General features: G+C 43.7%; 1 pseudogene; it reads left to right on the top strand.

Annotated features, from left to right (window-relative positions):
- The first annotated feature begins 5,321 nt into the window (after positions 1-5,321).
- Positions 5,322-6,539, top strand: LOC147747226 (uncharacterized; annotated as a pseudogene).
- The last annotated feature ends 824 nt before the right edge of the window (positions 6,540-7,363 follow it).

Raw genomic sequence — 7,363 nt, forward strand, 5'->3', positions numbered from 1 at the left:
GCCTATAGATATATATATTTTTTTGAACCTAAATTACTCAAAATCCACTGCAGCACATATCTTGAGACATAGCAAAGGCACATCGGGCTACCAGTCCCTACAATTTTGCCAAGTTTGGTGTAAATCCATTCAGCCGTTCGGGCTAAAAGTGAAATTGACCGCCCTATGGAAATTAACATGGGGAAAATGCGTTTTGGGACCCCCCTTTTATCTCGGCCCCCGCTTGACGTATCCCCCCCAAACTTTCAGGGAAGGACCGGAGCTCGACGAGGCCATTTTCAGGAAATTTTCAGGCAGATTCGTCAACCGGTGCCAAAGTTATTCCAAATAGAATTTTGAGATTTAACATTGAAAAAAATCCTAACTATAACTACCTACTGGCGACCGCCAGTAGGTAATATAGATATATATATATATATATCTATATATATATATATATATATCTATATATATATATATATATATATATATATATATATATATATATATATATATATATATATATATATATATATATATAGATATATATATATATATATGTCACATCACACAGACCCTCCTCTCTGTGAAGGAAGCGGCCACACAGAAAATTCATCAGGAAACATGTTTATTGGACCATTAGCTGGGCATGATGCATTTCGGCTGTAGTTAGCCTTCCTCAGATGCCGTTGTAGCCCGGATGTTATCATTCCACGTTTAAAATAGTGCTACTATGCTCCAATTGGTGCACGCACTATTAGCCCCGGTCACATGATCGCCCATCAGCTGTCGCCAAGTGTTGACTACAACTCCCAGAGATCACCTTGTGTGGGAAGGTGTATCGCGGGGAACCTGTGTTGTAATATTTGTCGCAGTGGATATGTGCTGTGTGGGACTCGACGTGATGTGTCCTGATTACAAAAGTCCGGTCAGGTAAGTGTCCTCATCGCTTACCCCGGTCCCGCTTACATTCCAGCCCCTTTGAGTAAGAGTCCGTCGGCCGTGGGCTGGAAATCAGTAAGACCAACTCTTCGTGCAATGACGAACTGCTCATGGCAGCAGCCCTTACTTCACTTGCTCGCTGAGGCAGGCCGGAGCTTGCCAACACCATGACAATGAAAAACAGCTGCAGAAGCAGATTCCAATAAAGCTCCAGCCTGCTTACGGAACGGGGCCACTTGACACACCTCTGGCTGGTGTGGAAATATCACTCAAACCCTCCTCTCCACGAAGGAAACAGTCACACGGGGAAATTCGTCAAGAAACACTTTTATTGGACCATTAGCTGGGCATGATGCATTTTGGCTGTAGTTAGCCTTCCTCAGATGCTCTTGTAGTCCAGATGTTATCACATCAACGTTTAAAATAGGGCCACTACGCTCCAATTGGTGCACGCAATATTAACCCCTGTTCACATGATCGCCCATCAACTGTAGCCAAGTGTTAACTACAACTCCCAGAGATCACCTTGTTTGGAAATATGTAGAGCGGGGAACCTGTGTTATAATATTCGTCGCAGTGGACGTGTGCTGTGTGGGTTTCAACTTGATGTGTCCTGATTACAGAAGTCCGGTCAGGTAAGTGTCCTCCGCACTTCCCCCAGTCCCCGCATATGTTCCAGCCCCTTTGAGTAAGAGTCCGTCGGCCCATGAGCTGGAAATCAGGAAGACCAACTCTCCGTGTAATGACGAACTGCACATAGCAGCAGCCCTTACTTTACTTGCTCGCTGAGGCGGGCCGGAGCTGTTCCTACACCATGACAAAGAAAAACGGCTGCAGAAGCAGAGACCAGTAAAGCTCCAGCCTGCTTGCGAAACAGGGCCACTTAATATCACGCAAACCCTCAACTCCACGAAGGAAGCTGCCACACGGGGAAATTCGTCAGGAAACACTTTTATTGAACCATCTGCAGGGCATGATGCATTTCGGCTGTAGTTAGCCTTCCTCATATGCTGTTGTAGTCCGGATGTTATCACATATATATAGTATATATATTACCTAATTTCAGTGAATTTGTAAGGTTTTTTCATTCCATTTCCTAACTATAATGCACCTGCAACCTTTGTTATGTTCAGTGAATTTCTATGGTGTTTTAAGTAGTAGTCTTGTTTGCAGAGTGTTGGAGAAAGGGGGCTGGACCTTCAACCAGCTCTTAGGAATCCTGCTGTGTAGGACTTCCAAGCGGTACTAGGAGGGCTTCTTTGTCCCCAAGGTCCCTCAGGAGTAAAGTGGACCTTATCTCCCAACCAGTAGTGCAGCAGGAGCCTGGTTGGCAGAGAGGTGGAGAAAAGGGGCGTGGGCCTCCAAAGACCTCTTGCAATCCTGCTGTATGGGACTTACAGGAGGTAGCAGGAGGGGTATTTTGCCCCCAAGGATGTCCTTGGGGGCCAACTACTCCTTCTGTTACCTACAGTAAGTCCTCCACTCTATTTCACACCAGTCTACATCACTCCAATGAAGCCCTTTACTGGACGTTATTCCATTGAACACTATTCCATTCTATGCCATTCTACTGTAGGCTACTTCACTCTACTTTGTTCCTCTGGATGCCACTCAACTCCACAACACTCCACTCTATGCTATTCTACTGTATGCCACTTCACTTTATGCCACTCTAGCGTATGGCACTTCACTGTACGCTACTTAATTTTATGCTATTCGATTGGAAGCACTCCAAGGTACACCATTCCACTGTATGCTATTAGACTCTACCCCACGCCATTTTATGCCACTCCAGCCGACACCATTCTATCATATTCCACTCCACTGTAAGCTACTCTATTTACACTATTTCAGTCTTAACGCTCCATTGTACAACACTCTGCTCCATGCTATTATATATAGGGCTCCCGGTTTTATGGTATTTATTTTATTGCCATTTCCGTCTGTATTTATCCATATTTATTTTTGGGGCATTTTATCTGTATTTATCCACATTTATTTTTGCCACAAGCAGAAGGCAATGCTGCAGCTAGTATTTTTCCACATTTATTTAAATTAACAATGCACACAAGCATTCGGTTGTTATTGGTCAACACAATACATTCATCAGAAAACTTTGTCATTCGCATAATGTCCCAAATACGCTTAAAAGTGCTTTCACAAGCCATTTGTCTCAGAGCCTTGCAGTTTCTGTCATCCGCACAGAGTGCTACACCCTCTCCCCCACTGAACACCATCCTGCCCCACTGAGAGAAAATCACACTCCCTTCAGCTACAACCCAATTGTGCCCCGGTATAAACACCTAAAACAACTCAATTCAAACTATGCACTAGACATGAGTAATTTGCTGCCTGAACAAAGTAACAATATTCTGACAAAATTAAACACTCATAGGGAATACAACTTAAAGCTTTTACACTCATTATTCAGAAAGCTAAGAACATGAAAAGAAAAGTAGCGCTTGACTGGCAAACTTTGTAAGGTGGCGCTAATGTGTTTGGGTTTGAATAAAACCAATCTGGCAACTTTGCAACTACTCTGTCTTGTTTTATTTAGTTATGTATTTATTATTCGTATTTTTAAACCTTTTTTCTCTCCCCTGAAGCCGTGTTTTGGAATAGAAAAATGCCAGAAAAAGACTTTTGTAAGACAAGTGTCAGATGTTCATACTGGGGCTTAATCTGCTTCTAAGAGCTGGCGTGGGAAGAGAACAGAGCTGAGGCACTTTAAGTTAAGACTGATTGCCTAGGATCACACAATCTGGACATTACGAATGCAGATTTACAACTCCACAGGAGCGTTTTGACAGCACTTAACCATTAGAACCTGCTGGATTCAGTTCTTAGTTTGAGCTGGGCGGCTGTAGGTGGGCCCACCAGCGCTCATTTACGGGGACTTTAATTATAATAAGACATTTACACAAACGAGAGAGAAAAGAATGAAAAAAATATAGAGAAAAGCATCAATATAGGAAAGAAGGAGGAAGAGAGAGAGAAACGGTGCAAAAGGAGGAAAGCAAGGATGAAAATGAACGTGCCAAAGTGAATTAAAACAGTGAGGAGAGTATGCCAATGAATGAGCGAGGCAAGGAACTGAATCAATACGAGATCGTAGGCGGCAGGCTGCTAAAGAACACTTTGGGCACTGGTACTTATCGCTTTACAAATTAAGCACTGCTTCCCTGTGTGTCAGTCAACTGAGCCCTGCCTTCCAGCGCAGCCCGGGCTGAAAATAAGGATTCGGTGTTCTTCTCTTTGTTGCCCACTCCCCCCTGTCTACTCCAGGCGTCTCTGTGAGAAAGTGAGATCGCAGCCCAAGCCAAGGGAAGGGAGGGGGGGCTGAATTCAGTGTGTGTGACAGTGAGACAGTGATTCACCTCGAGGTGGGGCGCTGAGAACAATGCAGGCCTCCTGGCGCTGGCAGCCTTGGATCATCTGGGAGCTCAGGGCACAGTGCCTCCTGCTACGACCCCAATTGTGCAGGCACTTACTGAGTGCTACAACAATTCACAGGATTAGCACGTACTTGCCTTTCTTTTGAAATGCCTGGCCAGGCTCACTCGAGGGACGAGGGACGGAGCTGGGCCCCAGACATGGTTGGGACAGCTAACAAAAGGCAGACAGAAGCGCAAAAAAGACCCCACAGCCCTAGAATCAGCAAGAGGGCGTGCGAGGCAACTCAACTGGAGCACAGCAGCGCACAAATTGTGCTAGTATTTTCCCGTTTTTACATATAAATACAGACAAAGGAAAACATGTTTTCCGTCTGTATTTATATGTAAAAATCCGTTTAAACGGAAAACCGGGAGCCCTAATTATATAGTACACAACTGCAGTCTACACCTGTCCACGCTATGCTATTACACTGTAAGCAGCTCCACTCTATATCTCCTCAATCTATGCCACTCCACTCTATGCCACTCCACTATACGCTACTCCAGTATATTCCATTGCATTCTATGCCATTCCACTGTATATCACGCCACTCTTTGCTAATCCACTGTATGCCACTCCACTGTATGTTAGTCGAATACAGGGATACCTTTCCTCGTCAAGTAAAACGTGACAGTTGTCCCACCCCGGAAGTGATGTCATGATTGACCGGGACTTCCAGTCCCCTGGTTGTCGCTCCCCAGAACTGACGTAGGTGTAGGTGTGGTCATATGCCCTGGGGTGGGATCAGAGGGGTTTAATATCATGTGTTAGTCTTGTGGCTGGGCCACAGGCCTAGGGTTTGTGGCTATGTGACATACCTTGGTGACCCAGAACCCTTGGAAATCGGGTGACCATGCTATGATGCAGAGGCATAAGTCTCTTTTTGGGGTGATTGGAATTCATATAAGGAGCTCCTAAGAAATCTATGCAACAGCTGCCTGGTTTTAAGAGGTTGCTCTGCCGACATGAAGAGATACAGCCCCCTCATCAAAAAGACACCCTTGGCTGTTGGTCAGGGCACTATCGATAGATATTATCTTAGCCTGACACCTTCGGGAATAGATGAGAATGCTCAACAGACCGCCCCTAAAGAGGGTGGTCACGATGTCACAGGTTTTCATGAGTACCTCTTCTGCCGGATGGAAGTGCTTCGCCTGCAGGAGCTGCCTCAACTGATAACTCCTATTAAGTCTGCCACCAGCAGCAGCGAATCTTCGAGTACCGAAGTAAATGTTGGAAACAATTTAATCAACATGGAAGAGGCTGAAGAATGTGTAGCTCCTCCTAACTCACCATTTCTATATAGATATGGGATTTATGGATGAAGCGGTTCCGGAGACTGTTGCTTTGCAACAGCCACGTGCAAGCTCCAACGACGGATATGGGTCGATGGATCATTGTGACTCTCAAAATTTTAGAGCAGCTGCTGAGTCCCACGCAAATACAGAGGTTAGTAAAATTGGTATAGACACTTAACCTATATATGTTTTTTTTTTTTTTATAATTATTTGTCTTTCTTTCTTTTTTGAACCACATAAAGCATCAGTAAAAAGAGCTGTGGTAGAGGAAGAGCCTTCAAAAGTTAATGTTGTAAATTCCTACTGCTTATGCTGTTCAAAACAGACTGAAAGTTACACAAAGCAAAACAAAGAGCCTCGTAAGAATTGTGTTTGTACCTACAATAGCGCAGATTTTGCAAAGGAAACTCAGGGCATCCCCTACGAAGCCATATGGCCTGTTAAAGGTTTTGCAGGGACTGTTGTCAATACCTCTGTCAAACGTACATATTATAAACTTTGTTATGGTCATAAAATGAATGATCCACAGCAGGAGGATCAAAAGTGTCTATACGACTCTTACACATCAAGAACAATCTGCAATATATGTCATTTGTTAGACCCTACCAAGGTATACAAACTGTTAAGGTTGGTGTATAGGTTGTCTGAGGAAAATATTTATGTCCACCCTGATAGGATGAAGTTCTTGTCAGCAAAGCTCAAAGAGAAACAATACTCCAGTGAGCCAAGCTCTAAACTTGGGTGTATGCAAGGGTTGTGAACATATTTTGATGGAAGAATGACAGACAGGTACGTCGAAAGATGTATGTGTGATATGTTTTTAAAAATAGAAGGATGGGCTCTTTAGCCCCACGAAGACTGTTTAAAAAAATGCTTAGTACATAGGTAGCGTTGCATCAATGTGTTATTTAATGTTATATGCTTACTCATTTTTAGAACGAGCATCAGAATGTCACGGCGCAAAATATCTATGAGTTACACCCAGGGTATATATTTAATGCCAAATTGATATATGGGTTGCTTAAAGAAAGAATAGCTGAAATACACCCTGTAACTCCGCGTTATATACAGATTTGTGAGCCGCCCACGGCGATGTAGTGTAACAGTCTTGAGTTTATAGCCACATTGTGTATCATCACTTGATTACCAACAACAGAATAATACTGGAAAGTTTACAGGTGCCTTATGCATGAGTTAAGACTAGAGCCGATGACCAGCGTAAGCAGCGCCTTGGAGCTTCTGACCCAAGATTATTTCAGAAATAAAGGTTTTGTACTGTCCGTCCTAGAAATGTACAAACTTTTTCATACAGTCAGTATCCTGCTAGTACAAAGTTATAGGAGTGGTGAACGGGAAGTCCTGTTTAGAGCCATTGAGTGTATATCTGTAAAAATATCAAAACTTGTGAGGCTGTACAAGAATAGCTATCCCGTCACTAGTAATGTGTGTATCAGTTGCTGTGTACTAACAGAGCTGCTCAACCTGTCGTTTTGCTCTGGCATAGTTCCGAAAAAATGGAAGCACGCCATGGCAGTTACCATGCTCAAAAAGCCTAACCTAGACCCTTTACATCCTGGGAATATAAGACCTATCTCACCACTCCCTTACCTTGCAAAGGTGGCTGAGAAGTTTGTCAATCAACAAATAATGCAGTTTGTAGTGGATTACGATCTCCTCCATGAGTCCCTTTCTGGTTTCAGGCCCCTCTT

This window comes from Lissotriton vulgaris, chromosome 1_1 (genome assembly GCF_964263255.1).
Source record: "Lissotriton vulgaris chromosome 1_1, aLisVul1.2, whole genome shotgun sequence".
Lineage (NCBI taxonomy): Eukaryota > Metazoa > Chordata > Amphibia > Caudata > Salamandridae > Lissotriton > Lissotriton vulgaris.